This window comes from Suncus etruscus, chromosome X (assembly GCF_024139225.1).
Source record: "Suncus etruscus isolate mSunEtr1 chromosome X, mSunEtr1.pri.cur, whole genome shotgun sequence".
NCBI classification, from domain to species: Eukaryota; Metazoa; Chordata; class Mammalia; order Eulipotyphla; family Soricidae; genus Suncus; species Suncus etruscus.
Window position 1 is genome coordinate 67135160 of NC_064868.1, and position 19632 is coordinate 67154791.

A 19632-nucleotide genomic window follows, 5' to 3' on the forward strand; every position below is an offset into this window, starting at 1 on the left:
TTAATTGTGAGGTGAAACTAGAGGATACTCCACATCAGCCTGACTTAAATGTAGGATGTGCAGATTCCAGGATCTTTAATACAGAAACCTAATGCCAACAATAGGACTGCATGAAAAATAAAACTGTATTGGCACTACAGACAATGACTTGGATTGAATAAACTAGTTTGCCTGGAGCCTAGAGTTGGTCTTATGCCAGGAAACTTCAGGGGTAGTGATCTTGTATTTAGACCAAGGCTATTTCTTTCTATGACCCCCATATTTTGGTGGGCCTATGCATACAATATTTGCCACTTTAACACTGTTTTTACTGTGCCCTTTTGACTAACCCTTAAAAAAACCTCTTAAACTTTTGATGTTAACTTAAACTAATATGTATGTGCATGAATATATAAAAATACTATGCCTTCAAAGTTAAGGAGTCACATAAATCTCATGACTTTAGGTTGCTTTGTGTACTGCTAAGAAATGTTATAATGTACTACAATATGGGACTTGTGGACAAAGTAATTGCACATGGGTTCTGCCTTATTTTTCTTAATGTTTTTTCGACTACGTTCAATATTTAGGTGTCAGCAAGGGGATTTCTTCTGAGAATTCTGTTTATGGGCGATTGTTCTTTCACTGCAACTTTACCTTGTCCTCTTTGCATCATTGTTCTCATAATTAAAAATTAAAAATTAAAAAAAAGAAAAAGAATATTAATGCAGCAAGATAAAAAAGGGAAACTATGTAAAAAGCAGCATCCTTAAGATTTACAGCAAACCAGTCACAAGAAACCCTCAAGGCCAGAGGCAGTGGTGGGATATAGAGACAAATTTCAATGAAATGAATGCTTCGCCTAGAATACTGTATCCAGCCAGGCTCACTTTCAGGATTGAAGGAAGTATACATAGCTTCACAGATAAACAACAGCTCAGAAAACTTACAGACTCAAAATCAGCTTTAAAAGAAAAAACGGAAAGGTCTATATTAAGACAAAAAAAGACCAAGAGACACACCAAATTTCTACACAAAGATGACACTAAATCCCATGACAATTATCTCTCTCAACGTCAAAGAACTAAATGAACTGGTTAAGAGACACAGAGTAGCAAATTAGATCAAAAAGCTAAATCTGACATTCTGCTGCCTATATAAAACACATGTGAATAGTGAGAACAACTATAGACTCAAAGTCAAAGGCTGAAGGAAAATTATCTAAACAAACAACACCCTTATAAAAGCTGAAGTTTTCATAATATTATCAAATGACACAATCTTTAGACTCAGAAAAATTATAAGGGAAAAAGGTTGACATTTCTTACTAATCAAGGGATATGTACAAAAGAAAGCAATCACAATCCTAAAATATATGCACCAAATGAGGGACCAACAAAATATTTAATACAATTGTTGACAACTTTGAAAGAAGATATCAGTAGCAACTTGATAATTGTGGGAGACCTCAACACTGAGCTGTCACCCATTATTAGGTTAAACAGACTGAAACTCAACAAAAAATAAACTAGCCCTTCTGCCTGCTTTCCTGCTTTCTTACATGAGGCAGCCAAGAAGACGACAACAAACATAATCTCCTTGAGGCCCAGCACAGGGTCAGCTGTCTCTGCCCAGTGATTCCTGCCATGTGCTTGGGCAAAAGAAACCCATTATGAAAGGCTGATGCCTCAATCCCTGTCTAATTTTCTGATTTTCTGTTGAGGCAGCCAAGTAGAAAACAATGAACATTAAGGGCCCAGCACAGGGTAAGCTGTCTCTGCCCAACAAGGGTGGAGACAGAGGAGTGTGGCCTTTGTTCTATATCTGTGCATATTCTAACCCAAGAACACCTCATAATATGTAGTAAAAATCACACTTTAAGCATGGCAATGGAGAAACAACACAGAAAAACAATATGCATAGAGAATGAAGATGGTAGCTTTGATGTTCACAAAAGTGCCAACTACCTATATAGCCTTTCAGATAAAGAGTTTAGAGTAGAAATATGGAAGAAGTTCCGAGAACTCAAAGCATAGATCGATCTGAACAGATCACAAAGATAGACACCAGAAAATTTCAAACTGAAATTACGGGATTGAAAAACTCGGTAGATAAAAAGAAAAACTCAATGAAAAGTCCCTCCAGCAGAATAATGGGAGCTGAAGACAGAACTGGTGAACTGGTAGATGAGATGCAGAACAACTCCATACAGCAGAAGATATTGGAAAAGAACCTTAAAACAAATGATCAGACAATGAAAAAGATCCTCAAAGAATATGAACATATGAAAACAGAAGTCTTTGATGAGCTAAAATATACCACCATAAGAATTATTAAAGTTTGAGAACCCAGGAATAAAATACTCAGGAAGATTCAATAGCCCTAGAGCTAAAGACTGCATGCAAACAAATCTTGCAAACCACACGAGTACCAGCTAAAAGAGACACAAATAAAAACATCCCAAGACACATCCTATTCACAGTAAAGAATCCCATAGATAGAGATAGAATACTAAAAGCAGCAAGATAAAAATTGTAAATTACATTCTATGGGGCATCCTTAAGATTTACAGCAGACCTGTCACAAGAACCCTTAACGCCAGAAGGCAGTGATGGGATATAGTGACAAAACCAAACAAAATAAATGTTTCACCTAGAAAACTGCATCAAGCCAGACTCACTTTGGGATTTGAAAGATGTAAATATAACTTCCTGGAAAATAGCATCTCAGAAAATGTACAAACTAAAAAACCAGCCTTAAAAGATAAACTGAAAGGTCTATTTTAAGACAAGACAGACTAACAGACACATTACAGTTCTACACAAAGATGACACTAAATCTCATGACAACGATCTCTCTCAAAATCAATGGGGCAAATGCACCTGTTAAGAGACATGGAGTGAAAAAGTGGATCAAAATATGAATAGATAATTCTTCTGCCTACAAGAAACACATCTGAATAGTCAGAACAAACACAAACTCAAGATTAAAGTTGCAAGCACACATCAAGAAAAAAGGGGCCTACACAAATAGCTTAAGGACACAGATTATAAATTAGAAAACAATCAACAAAGTGAACACAAAATAAGTAGGCAGAAAAAATTAACAAAGTCTAGATCAGAGGAGTTTCTACCAGCATAGGGTTCGGCAGGCCTCCGCCATACAAGAGGCCAACTTAACCAGGCGTGGGGGTTGCGGGAGTTGGGTGACCCCAGCACCCCTCTACCGCCTTGCTCCAGATCTCCAGGGCTTCCCCGGGCCACATGCCTGGGCAAGCCAGCTAGGTGGGTCCCTCAGCGGAGCTTGAAGGTTAACCTAGGCTTTCCCCTACTCCCCACTCAGCTCCTTAGGGAGGGTCTGGGTGGGGGCCCTGAACTTCCGGCCTCCCAGTTTCTTGAAAGTTCTCTTTCCTTCCTGGGAGCTGGAAGTCTAACAGCATGGGGTTTGGCAGGCCTCCGCCATGCCAGAGGACTTCTTAACCAGGACTAGGGGAGCTTGAAGATTACCCTAGGCTTTACCTGTGGGTTGCATTAGAGCAGTCACTGGTAATCTCTTACCAGTCTATATTTTCAAAACCGCACAGGGGCTAGTGACCCCACGCACAGAAGATACATTAATAGTTCTCACTATCATTGAATTATGTTTTTGTGTATGCAGAATGTCCATTTTGTACTCTGCCATTTTGCACACCTCTACAAAAGATCATTTTTCTCTGAACTTTCACACCCCCTATCATTATTACTCCACATTTACCTTTTTTAACTTAAGTACTGTAGAATTCTAAGTCACAGACCACAGTGGTTCCCTGGAGTTAACACCCCCAACTACTCCAAAAGGCATAGAATGTACTCGTATGTCTTTTCAACATTTTATGTGTGTTTCCTTTGATGGATATAACTCTTGCTGAATATATTCATTTTTTTTTAATTTTTTATTTAAACAACTTTATCACATACACGGTTGTGTTTGGGTTTCAGTCATGTAAAGAACACCCCCTTCACCAGTGCAACATTCCCACCACCAATGTCCCAAATCTCCCTCCTCCCCACCCAAACCCCGCCTGTACTCTAGACAGGCTTTCTATTTCCCTCGTACATTCTCTTTCTAGGATAGTTCAAAAGGTAGTTATTTCTCTAACTAAACTCATCCCTGTTTGTGCTGAGCTTCATGAGGTGATCTGTAACTTCAAGCTCTCTTCTCTTTTGTGTCTGAAAGTTATTAATGCAAGAATGTTTTTCATTTTTCTTAAAACTCATAGATGATTGAGACCATTCTGTGTCTTTCTCTCTCTCTCTGACTTATTTCACTCAACATAATAGATTCCATGTACATCCATGTATAAGAAAATTTCATGACTTCATCTCTCCTGACAGCTGCATAATATTCCATTGTGTATATGTATATGTACCACAGTTTCTTTAGCCATTCATTTGTTGAAGGGTAACTTGGTTGTTTCCAGAGTCTTGCTATGGTAAATAGTGCTGCAATAAATATAGGTGTAAGGAAGGGAATTTTGTATTGTATTTTTGTGTTCCTAGGAGTGGTATAGCTGGATAGTATGGGAGCTCGATTTCCAGTTTTTGGAGGAATCTCCATATCGCTTTCCATAAAGGTTGAACTAGAAGGCATTCCCACCAGCAGTGGATAAGAGTTTCTTTCTCTCACATCTCCACCAACACTGCTTTTTCTCATTCTTTGTGATGTGTGCCAATATCTAGGGTGTGAAGTGGTACCTCATAGTTGTTTTGATTTGCATCTCCCAGATGATTAGTGATGTGGAGCAATTTTCATGTGTCTTTTGGCCATTTGTATTTCTTCTTTGTCAAAGTGTCTGTTCATTTCTTCTCCCCATTTTTTGATGGGATTAGATGTTTTTTTCTTGTAAAGTTCTGTCAGTGCCTTGTATATTTTGGAGATTAGCCCCTTATCTGATGGGTATTGGGTGAATAGTTTCTCGCACTCAGTTGGGGGGCTCTTGTATTCTGGGTGCTATTTCTTTTAAGGTGCAGAAGCTTCTAAGTTTAATATATTCCCATCTGCTAATCTCTGCTTTCACTTGCTTGGAGAGTGCAGTTTCCTCCTTGAAGATGCCTGTAGTCTCAATGTTCTGGAGTGTTTTACCTACGTGATATTCTATATACCTTACGGTTTTGGGTCTGCTATTGAGGTCTTTCAACCATTTGGATTTAATCTTCATACATGATGTTAGCTGCGGGTCCAAGTTCAATATTTTGCAAGTGGCTAGCCAGTTGTGCCAACACCACTTGTTGAAGACGCTTTCTTTGCTCCATTTAGGATTTCTTTTTCCTTTATCAAAAAATAGGTGATTGTATGTCTGGGAAACATGCTCTGAGTATTCAAGCCTATTCCACTGATCTGAGGGCCTGTCTTTATTCCAATACCATGCTGTTTTGATAACTATTGCTTTGTAGTACAGTTTAAAGTTGGGAAAAGTAATTTCTCCCATATTCTTTTTCCCAATGATTGCTTTAGCTATTCTAGGCTGTTTATTGTTCCAAACGAATTTCAAAAGTGCCTTATCCACTTCTTTGAAGAATGTCATGGGTATCTTTAGAGGGATCGCATTAAATCTGTATAATGCTTTGGGGAGTCTTCTGATTTTGTCTTATCGTTAGCTGGTAAAGGAGGATAACCTGCTCTTAGGTCAAGTTGTTCCCATTTTCCTCGTTGTCAGGATATTATATTAGAGCTGGCACTTGTTGGTGACCCAGCAGTATTAAGGCTGTCCCATATGGGATTTGTTTCCTGCAGCTGTTGTGAAGAACTGTGCCATTTATATGTCTGGGATCCAGGGTTCAAGGCTGGATGGATGTTATCTAATCACCTGAGGTCTAACTTGATTCCACATGACATATTTTCAAGGTAGGAGATTTCCCTGTATTGTAAACAACTATGAGTTCCTATCTCTAGTAGATAAGAGCTCTTTTTTGTATATAAGATTTCCCCTTTTTTTAGTGTGCCTTTGCAGGGAGAAATGGTGCTACATTATATTGTCGGTGCATTTGGGGGTGGACAGAGAGGAAAACAGAAACAGGTCACATACCCAAAAAAGATAAAAAATAGGAATAAAAATGTATGTGCTCACATATGTATATGTAGAACAGACATTTTTTAAAAAAACATGAATTAACAAAATATTTAAAGGACGAAGTGATGCAAAAGACTACCTTACATTTGGGGAAAAGCAGGTAAAGAGGTGGTGTAATACAGGTCTTATGCTTATGTTGGAAGTACAGGTTTTCCCATTGTCTTTTGGGTTTTTCTTGTGGTGTGTGGGTTCCCAGGCACCTTTCCATCACACCCCCTAACTGTCTTTAGATTGGCAAAATATTTCCGGCAGGGAGGTCATGGAAGAGTTCTTGCATTGGGGATACTTTTGGAACTAAGTCCGGTTTCAAGTACAGTCCACGTTAGGGGGAGTTGGTAGGGAGGGCCGCACAGCATGAGTCTGCAGGGGAGTTGGACACCTTTTCTTGCAGGAGATGAGGTGTGTGTTTGACTGGGTGTCCCTTCGCTTAGGTGCTGGGTACTGGTTCGTTGGGGTAGGAGGTCAATCTTGATGCCTAATAGATTAAGGACTGAGGGTGAAGAGTTTTAATATGTTGGGTGGTCTGGAAGGGATTGAGGGGTGAAGGGATAGCTGGATTTCCGAAGGGGGGAAAGGGGAAGGTATATGGAAGGGGTAGGAAGGGAGAAAAGAAAAAATACATTAGAAAGAAAGGGTGAAAAAAGAAAAAAAGCAAAGTGAAGAATAGAAAAGAAAAAATAAAAAAGAAAGTAATGAAAAGAGAGGAAAAAATAGCAAGGGAATGCTAGTTTGCTTGAATGTGTTCGATGAGTAGAGCCTGTAGTTTAAGTTTGTACGTGGCAGTTACTGCTTCGGTGGTCTGACTAGTCACATGCTTCAATTCCTAAAAGAAGGTATAACTAGAGATAAAGTGTATGTTAAAGAGTTTTCCCCGGACCATTTCGTAGTGCAAGCTAGGTATGGTATCTCATGTGGTATCCCGAGCTGCCATCTTAGTTTATCCACCATTTGTATCTAAGAACGCCTGTGGACAGAAAAACTGACAGGTTATTTTAAATATAGTAAGATAAAGGCATTAAAACATAGTGTTATGGGATGTTTCCATTGGAGTCAGTGATTTCTCGTGGTATTCCTTACCTGTGATCCAGTATACGATCTCTAAGGGATTATTGTGGGCCTTTGTTGTAGAAGGCTGATTACATACCTGTTCTCTCTATGCTGCTGTTTCTGGTGTTGCTGTTTTCTTTGTGGTATAATGTGTAGTCAAGAGTTTGCATTGTTCTTTTTTCATGTATTTTGGGCACTGCTCCCGAGTATATGTTGACTATTATAGTGTTTGGAGTTTCTACTTGTTAAACCCTGTTATTCGATTGTTGAATATTAGTTGTGTATAAGGTGTATGTTCTAGGTGCTTAATAATAGTGCTACCATTCTGTGTTTATCTTTTGTCTTCTGACTTACTTCGTTTAACATAACATGTTCTAGGTCCATCCACATTGCTGCAAAGTCTGTGATTGTATCGTTTTTGACTGCCATGTAATATTCCATTGTGTATAAATACCACATCTTAATGATCCATTCATCTGTTGTTGGACATCGAGGTTGGTTCCAAGACTTGGTTATTATAATGAGTGCTGTGATAAATAGTGCGGTGCACACGTATTTTGAAATAAATGTCCTTCGAACTTGGGGTTATATACCTAGGAGAACAATTGCTTGGTCAAATGGCAGCTCAATTCTGAGTTCTTTGAGCACTCTCCAGACTGTTCTCCATAGGTGTTGGACTAGGGGCCATTCCCACCAGCAGTGGATGAGAGTTCCTTTCATACCACATCCCCGCCAACAGAGATTGTTCCCATTACTTTTGATGTGAGCCATCCTCACTGGTGTAAGTTGGTGTCTCATTGTTGTCTTGATATGGATCTCTCTGATGATGAGTGAAGGTGAGCATGTTTTCAAGTGTTTGTTGGCCATCCTTCTGTCTTCCTCAGAGAAGTGTCTATTCATTTCATCTCCCCATTTTTTATGGCTTTATTTGGTTTTGGGGGGCTCAGCTTTCTGAGTGCTTTGTATGTTCTAGATATCAGCCCTTTATCTGATATATCGAGGGAAAAGATTTTTTCCCATTCTGTTAACTGTCTTCTTGCGTTAAGTAAGGTTTCTTTCGCTATGGAAAAGCTTTTCAGTTTGATGTAGTCCCATTTGTTTATGTTTGCTGCTAAAGTTCTTGCCATTGGTGCTCCATTCTCAAAGACCTTTTTGATATATAGGTCTTCGAGTGTTCTGCCTATTTTATTCTCGATAAACTTTATAGATTCGGTCTGATTTCAAGGTCTTTTTTCCATTTTGAGTTGACTTTTGTATAAGGAGTGAGGTATGGGTCAATTTTCACTTTCGTACATGTGGTTTTCAAATGTAACAACACCATTTGTTGAATAGGCTTTCTTTGTTTCATTTCAAGTTCTTGCCTCTTTTATCAAATAGTAGTTGGCTGTATATCTGGGGATTTATGTTTGGGAATTCTGTTCTGATCCACTGGTCTGATGTCTTATCTCTGTTCCAGTACATTGCTGTTTTGATTACTATGGCTTTATAGTATAGCTTCAAGTTAGAAAAGTAGATGCCACCCAGCTTCTTGTTTTTCAGTGTGTGTTTGGCTATCCTGACTCTTTTGTGGTTCCAGATGAATTTTGTGATTGATTTTTCTATTTTTTTAAAGAATGGTATCTGAATTTGGATAGGGATTGCATTAAATCTATATAGTAATTTGGGTAGGATAGTCATTTTGGCTATGTTATTTCTACCTGTACTTGAGCATGGGTTGTTCTTCCATTTCTTTAGATCGTCTTCAATTTCCTTCTGAAGTGTTTTGAAGTTTCCCTGGTATAGGTTTTTCACTTCCCTTGTAATGTTGATTCCTAGGTTCCTGATATTTTTGATACTATTTTAAATGGAATTGTATTTTAATCTCTCTCCTCAACTTCATTGTTTGTATCAGAAACGCTACTGTTTTTTGTGTATTGACTTTGTATCCAGCCACCTTGCTGTATTAGTTAATTGTTTCTAGGAGTTTTACTGTGGACTCTTTAGGGTTTTCGATGTATATCATCATATCATCTGCAAATAGAGATAGTTTGAGTTCCTCTTTCCCAATTTGGATTTCTTTGATTTCCTTCTCTTGTCGGATTGCTATTGCTAGGACTTCTAAGGTTATATTGAATAAGATTGGAGGGAGTGAACAGCCTTGCCCAGTTCCTGACCTTAGTGGGAATGCTTCTAGTTTCTTGGCATTAAGTATAATGTTGGCTGTAGGCTTTTCATAGATAGCTGTAATTATCTTGAGGAAGGTTCCTTCTAACCCTATTTTGCTGAGTGTCTTTAACATGAAAGGGTGTTGGATTTTGTCAAACGCCTTCTCTGCATCTATTGATATGATCATGTGGTTTTTGTCTTTCGTGTTGTTGATGTGATGTTTAATATTGATTGATTTGCATATGTTGAACCAACCTTGCATTCCTGGTATAAAACCCACTTGGTCATGATGTATGATCTTTTTGATGAAGTGCTGGATTCGGTTTGCTAAGATTTTGTTGAGTATCTTTGCATCTATGTTCATTAATGAGATGGGTTTGTAGTTTTCTTTCTTGGTGGTGTCTTTGCCATCTTTGGGAATGAGTGTGATATTAGCCTCATAAAAGGAGTTGGGGAGGATTCCTGTTTTTTCCATGGTTTGGAAGAGCCTATGGAAAAGTGGTAGTAAGTCTTCTTGGAATGTTTGATAGAATTCACCTGTAAATCTATCTGGGCCTGGGCCTTTGTTCTTAGGGAGTTTTTTAATTACATCTTTAATTTTCTCTGAGGTGATTGGTCTTTGTAGGCTTTCTAGTTCTTCCTTTTCCAGTCTTGGAAGAGGGTGTTTTTCCAAGTATCTGTCAATTTCTACTGGGTTTTCTATCCGAGCTGAGTATAGTTGTTCATAATATGACCTCATGATATGTTGTACTTCTTGGGGTTCTGTTGTAATCTCTCCCCTTCATTTGTGATCCTACTTATTTGGGTGTTTTCCCTTTTTTGGTGAGTTTTGCCAGCAGTTTGTCTATCTTGTTTATTTTTTCAAAAAACAAAATCCTAAATAAAAATGTGAAGGACCTATACAAAGAAAACTATAAAACTCTGCTCTAAGAAATAAGAGAGGACACACGGAAATGGAAACACATACCCTGCTCATGGATTGGCAGGATTAACATCATCAAAATGGCAATATTCCCTAAAGCATTATACAGATTTACTGCGATCCCTCTAAAGATACCCATGACATTCTTCAAAAAAGTGGATCAGGCACTTTTAAAATTCATTTGGAACAATAAACACCCTAGAATAGCTAAAGCAATCATTGGGAAAAAGAATATGGGAGGGATTACTTTTCCCAACTTTAAACTTTACTACAAAGCAATAGTTATCAAAAGAGCATGGTATTGGAATAAGGACAGGCCCTCAGATCAGTGGAATAGGCTTGAATACTCAGAAAATGTTCCCCAGACATACAATCATCTAATTTTTGATAAAGGAGCAGGGAATCCTAAATGGAGCAGGGAAAACCTCTTCAACAAGTGGTGTTGGCACAACTGGCTAGCCACTTGCAAAAAATTGAACTTAGACCCCCAGCTAACATCATGAAGGAAGGTAAAATCCAAATGGATTAAAGACCTTGATATCAGACCCAAAACCATAAGATATATAGAACAACACATAGTCAAAACACTCCAGGACATTGAGACTACAGGCATCTTCAAGGAGGAAACTGCACTCTCCAAGGAAGTGAAAGCAGAGATTAACAAATGGGAATATATTAAGCTGAGAAACTTCTGCACCTCAAAGGAAATAGTGCCCAGGATACAAGAGCCACCCACTGAGTCGGAGAAATTATTTACCCAATACCCATCAGGTAAGGGGCTAGTCTCCAAAATATACAAGGCACTGACAGAACTTTACAAGAAAAAAACATCTAATCCCATCAAAAAATGGGGAGAAGAAATGAACAGACATTTTGACAAAGAAGAAATACAAATGGCCAAAAGTCACATGAAAAAATGCTCCACATCACTAATAATCAGGGAGATGCAAATCAAAACAACGATGAGATACCACCTCACACCACAGAGAATGGCACACATCACAAAGAATGAGAATAAACAGTGTTGGCGGGGATGTGGAGAGAAAGGAACTCTTATCCACTGCTGGTGGGAATGCCTTCTAGTTCAACCTTTATGGAAAGCGATATGGAGATTCCTCCAAGAACTGGAAATCGAGCTCCCATACGATCTATACCATCTATACCACTCCTAGAATATACCCTAGGAACACAAAAATACAACACAAAAACACCTTCCTTACACCTATATTCATTGCAGCACTATTTACCATAGCAAGACTCTGGAAACAACCAAGATGCCCTTCAACAGACGAATGGCTAAAGAAACTGTGGTACATATACACAATATAATATTATGCGCTGTCAGGAGAGATGAAGTCATGAAATTTTCTTATACATGGATGTACACGGAATCTATTATGCTGAGTGAAATAAGTCAGAGAGAGCGAGAAAAAAACACAGAATGGTCTCACTCATGTATGGGTTTTAAGAAAAATAAACGACATTCTTGCAATAATAATTTTCAGACACAAAAGAGAAAAGAGCTGGAAGTTCCAGCTCACGTCAGGAAGCTCAACACAAAGAGAGATGAGTTTAGTTAGAGAAATAACTACATTTTGATTTGTCCTATTAATGAGAATATATGAGGTAAATGGAGAGCCTGTTTAGAGTACAGGTGGGGGTCGGGTGGGGAGGAGGGAGACTTGGGATATTGGTGATGGGAATGTTGCACTGGTGATGGGTGGTGTTCTTTACATGACTGAAACCCAAACACAATCATGTATGTAATCAAGGTTTTTAAATAAAATAAAATAAATAATAATATAAAAATAAAACACTATGACTTTCAAAAACTTCTGGGAGATATTATTTGGTTATGCACTTCTCTTGGTATTTCTAATTCAGAACAAAGTAACCTCTTCCTTACTTTAGAAGGAGACCTGCCCTGATTAGCCCAAAACAACTGACTACAGAGGCTCAAAAAGAATAGGAAATTTTTATGGATCAACTTTAAAATTTCATTCTACTCTGTTTATCCCTGGAGAGAAGGCATGTTATTACTTTTTGAAACACTACAATTAGCAAGACCTGCCATTGTTCAATTATCAGGACCACTAGCATTGATATACATACTTACGAAACATAAATCACAAATCATATCATACATGGAACTGATGGTTAATTTAATAATTAACGGGATGCTATGAACTCACACTTTATTGATATATGACCCTTATAACATAGTTTTTACAATGCCTAAAAAGGAAATTGAATCAATAGTTCCACTCATTAAAATTATGCAAAGAGCTTTTGCTGATTTCTCAGGAAAATATTTTTCACGCTATCAATCAAGAAATACAGGTCCTTTTACAGAAGGACACCTTTCATACATTCTTGCATCACTTGCACCTCTTTATTTCAGACATACCTGTGTTTTCAACTGATGGCTCATCATCAGGAAAAGGTGGGATTATTTGCCCTTTCCTAACCACTAAGCATGTACAAATTACAACTCTGCACAATTAATAGAACTTGCCGCCTTAATTTATCTACTATTGTTGCATTAACCAGATCCCTCCCTATTCTCTATTCCAGATCCCTCCCTATTATCATTCCAGGATGTAGTCTAGTTTTTCCTAATAAATATGCTGGGTCTCGGGAAACACTTTCTTGAGATTCTGGCATTTCTCCACTGAGATATCTATTTCTTAGGAGTGGAAAGCTTACATGTAGAGATTACTAAAACCATTTACTCCTTTCAGTATGTGTATGGAGTAATGCCTGCATAGGCCTTTGCCTACAGACCCATGTATCTCCAATATACTGGTATTGGATCATGAAATTTCCATTACAGTTGGTGCCTGAGACAAGGACTCAGTTGACAACTGGTGAGATGTAAATTCCATGTATTTTAAATTGGATTTCACTGGCCTGGATTTTTAAGCTTCTGTCTATTTTGTTTAATGTTGTGACAATCGTTTGATTTTTGGTTGAGGGACCCTGGATTTTTCTCAAGCAAATTGATAACTTCTTTCCTCCAACAAACAAGATAAAACATACAAAAGTGGTAATTTATCCATTGGTGGCTCTGTTTTTAAATATATATTTAATATTTTTATTCATTTAAAGAAAATGAATTCCATAGTTGACATAACTGATCATAAAATACTTGTTTCAGGGAGAACAAAAGCAGCATGATTAAAAAATAGAAAATTAAAAAAACTAAAGATATAAAAGAGAAAGGAAAGAAGAAAAACTTCAGTAGCAAATATATTTTTTTAAAAATTATTGAATCACCAATGAACTTATTAAAGCACAAGCAGAAAGTTTAGTAAGCTCTTCTTTTTTTTAGAGGATCAGAGTTAAAAAAAAAAACAACTTTAAAAATGGTCTACGATCTATACAACATCCAAGATCTCTAATTCCAAAGGTCTGACTGACACAACTTCAAGTGAATGGGTCTTCTGGAAAATAACAAAAGACTCTTTCCCAGGCTCCATACTGGGATCAGCGTAATGACCAAAATCACCAACTAAAGAAGATGGATTAAATGACAGTGAAGGAATAGAACTTCTAGAATGACAAAGTAAGTCTTCATCATAAGCTCTGTTCCTGGACCTGTGTAGATACCAAGATCTCTAGATATAGAGGTCTGATTTATCACCCATGACGGAGCTGAAGACTTCCATACACCACAAAGGCACTGAGGGGAGAGTAAATGAACATGCAAGAAGTCTATAGTTATTCCCATGACAGTATACTTCAAAGGAGGAGAAACCCTGTAGCTTTTAGGCCAAAGGATTTCCCTCTCTAATGTCCCCAATATTTACTATGCCTATGCAGGAAAAAAACACAGCACAAAATAATCTTTTGTTTGTTTGTTTGTTTTTGGACCACACCTGTTTGATGCTCAGGGGTTACTCCTGGCTATGAGCTCAGAAATCGCCCCTGGCTTGGGGGGACCATATGGGATACCGGGGGATCAAACCGCAGTCCGTCCTGCAAGGCTGACACCTTACCTCTAGCACCACCTTCCCGGCCTGTAATCTTTTTTTATCTATTTATTTATATTTTTGATTTCTTTGTTTGGGTTTGGATATTGAAGTTGTTGTCTCCAAATTTTTTCTTTTTTTTCTTTTTGCACTCTGTTGTGTCTTCACTTTAGGACCATGGTTATTATGTGGTGCTTGTCTTTATTGCTGTAGTGCTCACTAGATTTTTTTTCTTTTTTTTCTTTTTATGTGAGATCTCCTTTTGTCTGGTTGTGTTGTCTCACTTCCTTTTTCCCTTTTCTCTCTCAAACTGAGGTTGAGAGCCTCTAAAAGCACATTGCCCATTTTGGGCTTACTTGATTTTTACCCCATTTTATTGCTCTTCTTTTCTTCAAACAAAACAACGTAACTTGAACTATCTAGTACTGCCTCTCAAATATAAGGGGAAATAGTGGAGGTTATCAAGAACAAACAGTTGTATGATCAGTAAGTAGTAAGCTAGACACAGAGGGGACCGCTTATACTAGTAGCCCGGGGGTTGAGAATGGGGGATATGGAATGCAAGATGGGAACGGGGGTTGAGGGAGGACAACTTTGGTGATGGGAGTTCCCCTGACACATTGTTAATATGTATCTAAAATATTACTGTGAAAGATATGTAAGCCACTTTGATCAAAATAAAAGTTATATTAAAAATAAATAAAGTGTACTACTTAATTCTCAGAAAAAATTTGAATTTATCCTGTAAAATGTACTTAACATATAGTAATTTTATAATCACATCTCTAAAATAAACATTACATTAAAAACTAATAAAACAGTGTGAAATTGGAAATTGTTGTTTGCATAGGCCCCAAAAAATATGGAGGAAATTGAAAGGAAACGCCTTAGCCTAAATAAAAGGAGAACTTACCCATGAAGTTTTCTGGTATATTATCAACTCTGGGCTCCAGGCATAGTAGGTTTCTAACCTCTGAGTTATTCTCTGTGGTCCTGGTAAAATTTTTTCACATATTTTCTGTTGTTGGTTTCAGGTTTCTGTAGTTAAAGATTCAGTTTCTGTGCATCTCCTTCATCGAAGTCAGGATAATGTCTAGTGTCTTCTAGTTTCACCTCATCATTAGAGGGCAATGTGGAGAGCCCTGCCCTGAAAGCAAGTTGTTGCTGTTGCTAAGTCATCTGGGTGTTAAGAGAACCCTCTTAAGAGTAAGTCAATGCCAGGGCAGTGGAAGGATCTTCCCTGGTAGAGGTTTGCTTCCTGGTGTTGTTATAGACAATTGTGGTTGATTCTGTATATAATATCCATGGTTCAGTGGTGTATGGAGAATGCTCATTCTTCTGAGGCCTGATCCAAGTCATTATGACAATGTTCAGGATGTAAGACTCCAGTGCATTACAAAATTTGTGTTCCTATCTCTATTAGATAAGAACTTATTTGCATATGTAATAGTTCCCATTTTAATGTGCCTATGAAAAAGAGGAACAATGCCACAAGTTATTACTGGTGCATATGGGGGCCGAAGGAATAAGCCCAAAAATCCCTGTAACTTGGCTCTAACATGAACTCAAAACAGAAAGACTCTTCTAACAGAATTTTTTATTTAACAGATCACAAAGGAAAAAAAGAACCAGTGGGCAAAATGGTCACTATATAAGAGGATATTCAATAGAGTGATAGCTGTTAAGGGAATACAACTAAGATAATCAAATAATATATATGTGTCATTTTTATGTCTTTAGTAATAGTTGGGGCGTATTAAGTTAGGGACAACATTTTGGTCTATGATTTCACCTTGTGGAATATCCAAAACAACTCCCAGCAGTCCCATAACAGGAAATGTCTTTGAGTGGGGACTTCTCAGAAACCGAGTATGGTAGCAAGCAGAGGAACACAATGAAGGGAGGTGGAGGAAAGGAGGCCACGAGCGTATATCAATAGCAACAGCATATTGGTTTCTTGTCAAACTGAGAGTCTATTTTTTCACTTTGGGAGCTGTTTGACAGCTGTCTTCAGTGGGTATAATGATCTGCTTCGTGAATAGCCAAGAACTGGATGTAAAAAGGGTTAAATGTGGGATAATAGGTGATGTTATGAAGGAGTAAAGGAATAGAAATGAGCTGGTAAGGTGGTGAGTCTGGATGGGGGACAGTATATTGCATTTTGTATATTGAAAAATAAATTAAACTTTGATATCCTATTAAACTATCTATACTTTACACATGGGGGCACTAGCCCGCACACTGAGCATGGAGAGTGGCAGGATGAAAGTTTCTGGCAACTTCCCCAAATCTGCCCCTCTTGTGGAAGTGGGTGATGGGGAACGCTTGGAGTCCCTTTTAAACATCTAACCAGCAACCACCTTGCTAGCCCCCTGGACATGTGCCCAGGGCTAGTCTCAGAGTCCAGGAGAAAGAAGAAGGAAAACTGTTGGGGCAGCAACAGCCCAGAAGCCCCTGCAAAGCTCGGCAAAAAGGCCTTTGGCATGGAGCCTTGCTGCTCCCCATTCTGGCAAAAGTTTCTGGCTCCAAGAACAAGAAATAGTTTGATATTGGGTTGGAAGAAGAATGTTCACCAGTCTACTCCTCAAATCCAACTCTCTTGTGCATGGTGGGGGTTGGGGGAAGGCCTGGGGACCCATTTAAACTCCTACCTGGCACTGAGCTTGCTGGCACCCTGTGCATAACCAAGGGTTAGCTCTGGAGTCCTGAAGAAAGGAGAGGAAAGACTGCTAGGGGCAGCCTGAGCCCCACAACCTTTCTAAACTTAGCAAAAAGGTCTTCAACATGGAGTCTTGCTGCTCCCATGCTGGTGAAAGCTTCTGACTCCCAGAAAAGAGTTCGGTATTAGGCTGGAAGCCATAAGTTTACCAGTCTTTTCCCAAAGGTGCCCCTTTTGTGCAGGGTGGGGGTGGGGTCCCCCTTAAATTCTTACCTGGCACCCAGCTGGCTGGTCCCCTGGGAGACAGATACCCAGGAATAGACCCGGAGCCAAAAAGAAAGAAGATGGCTGTTGGGGCAGCCTGAGCCCCAGAGCCCCACTCCACAAAGTTGCCCCTCTTGAACAGTGTGAGGGTTGGGTAAATTCTGGGGCCCTCTTTAAATTTCTACCTGGCACCCACCTTGCTGGCCCCTTGGGCAGGTGCCCAAGGATATACCCAGAGTCAAAAAAAAAGGAGAAAGATGGCTGTTGGGGGGCAGCTTGAGCCCCACTTTAGCTTGGCCAAAATGCCTTCAGCATGGAGCCTTGCTGCTCCCTATGCTGGCGATGCTTCTGGCTTCCAAAATAGGAGCGTTTGGTATTGGCTGGAAGATGGAAGTTCACCAGTCTCCTTCTTGAATCTGCCCCTCTTATGCAGGGTGGGGTTGGGGGAGGTCTGGGGTCCACCATAAACTCCTCACCAGCAAATCACCTCAGTGGCACCCTGGACTGATTCCAAGGGATAGCCCAAGAGTCTAAAAATAAGCAGAAAAAAAGGCTGTTGGGAGGCAAACTGAGCTCCGCAGGCCCCCCCAAGCTTGCTAAAAAGGCCTTCTGCACGGAGCCTTGCTGCTCCCCCAACAGCTTCTGGCTCCAGAACAGGAAAGACTTTGGTGTTGGCTGGAAGCCGAAAGTTCACCAGTCTCCTACCCAAATGTGCCCCTCTTGTGCAGGGTGAGAGTTGGGAAAGGCTTGGGGTCCCCTTTAAACTTCTACGTAGCACCACCTTGCTGGCCCCCTGGGCTGACTCCCAAAGATATCCCAGAATCCAAGAAAAAGGAGAGGGAAGGCTGTTGGCGGCAGTCCAAGACCCATAGCCTGTGTAAGCTTGACAAAAAATCATTTTGCATAAAGCATTGCTGCTCCCCATGTTGGCAAAAGCTTCTGGCTTAGAAAAAGAAAGATTTCTTTCTTTCTTTTTTTTTTTTTTTTGGTTTTTGGGACACACCCAGCATTGCTCAGGGGTTACTCCTGGCTGTCTGCTCAGAAATAGTTCCTGGCAGGCACGGGGGACCATATGGGACAGCGGGATTTGAACCAACCACCTTTGGTCCTGAATCGGCTGCTTGCAAGGCAAACACCGCTGTGCTATCTCTCCGGGCCCGAAAAAGAAAGATTTCTATACTCAAAGACCTATATATCAAAAAATGTCTTCTAGGATGAAGCACCAATGGCAAGAACTTTAGCATCAAACATAAATAAATGGGATTACATCAAACTAAAATGTTCCTGCATGGTGAAAGAAATTCTACTAAATACAAAAAGACAGTTAACGGAATAGAAAAAAATCTTTGCACTCAAGTCAGATAAAGGGCTGATATCTAGAATATACAAAGCACTCAGAAAACTGAGATCCCCAAAATCAAATAAAGCCCTAAAAAATGGCGAGACGAAATAAATAGACACCACTGAGGGAGACTGAAAGATGGCCAACAAACACATGAAATTAGGCTCACCTTCACTCATCATTAGGGAAATCCAAATCAAGACAATGAGATATCACCTTACACCAGTGAGGATGGCTAACATCAAAAATAACGGGAACAATCTATGTTGGTGGGGATGCGGTATGAAAGGAATTCTTATCCTTTGCTTATGGAAATGCCCTCTAGTCCAACCCCTATGGAAAACAGTCTGGAGAGTGCCCAAGGAACTCAGAATTGAGCTGCCACTTGACCCAGCAATTGCTCTCTTGGGTATATACCCATTAGTCAGAAGGATATTCATCCCAAAGTATGTGTGCACTACACTATTTATCACAACATTCAGTATAATAGCCAAGAGTTGGAACCAACCTCGATGTCCAACAACAGATGAGTGGATCATGAAGATGTGATATCTATACACAATGGAATACTACATTGCAGTTAGAAATGATATAATCATAGACTTTGTAGCAACATACATGTATCTAGAAAATATTATGTTAAATGAAGTAAGCCAGAAGATAAAAGATAAACACAGAATGATAGCACTATTCTGAAGTAACTTGAACATACACCATATATGCAACCAATACTCCATGATTAAATAACAGGGTTTAACAGGGTAGAAACACCAAACACTGTAATAGTCAACATTTACTGGGAAGTAGTGCCCAAAACAAATGAAAGAGGAACAACACAAAGCCTCAACTACACATTAAACCATAAAGAAACCAGCAACAGCAGAACCAGCAGCGTAGAGAGAACAGGTATTTAATCAGCCTTTTACTACAAAGGCCCATAATAATTTCTTAGGGATCTTATACGGGATTATAGGTAATGAATATGATGGGAAGACACTGACTCCAACGTAAGCATTTCAAAACAATATGTTTTAATGCCTTAATCTTACTATATTTAAAATAATCTCTCAGCTTTTCTGTCCATAGGGGCTCTTGGATACAAAGGGTGGACAACCTAAGGTGGCACCTCGGTGCTCAGTCAAACTGGATACTATAGTCAGTTTGCAATATGAAAATGTGTTGATAAAACCCTTT

General features: G+C 39.2%; 2 protein-coding genes across 2 annotated transcripts in view; both read left to right on the forward strand.

The window, feature by feature from the left end:
* PCDH11X (protocadherin 11 X-linked) overlaps positions 1-19632 on the forward strand; it is a 1221358-nt gene that overhangs the window by 67558 nt on the left and 1134168 nt on the right. The gene's annotated exons all lie outside the window — the stretch shown is intronic.
* Positions 1-19632, forward strand: part of CYLC1 (cylicin 1) — a 50336-nt gene that overhangs the window by 24731 nt on the left and 5973 nt on the right. The window lies entirely within an intron of this gene.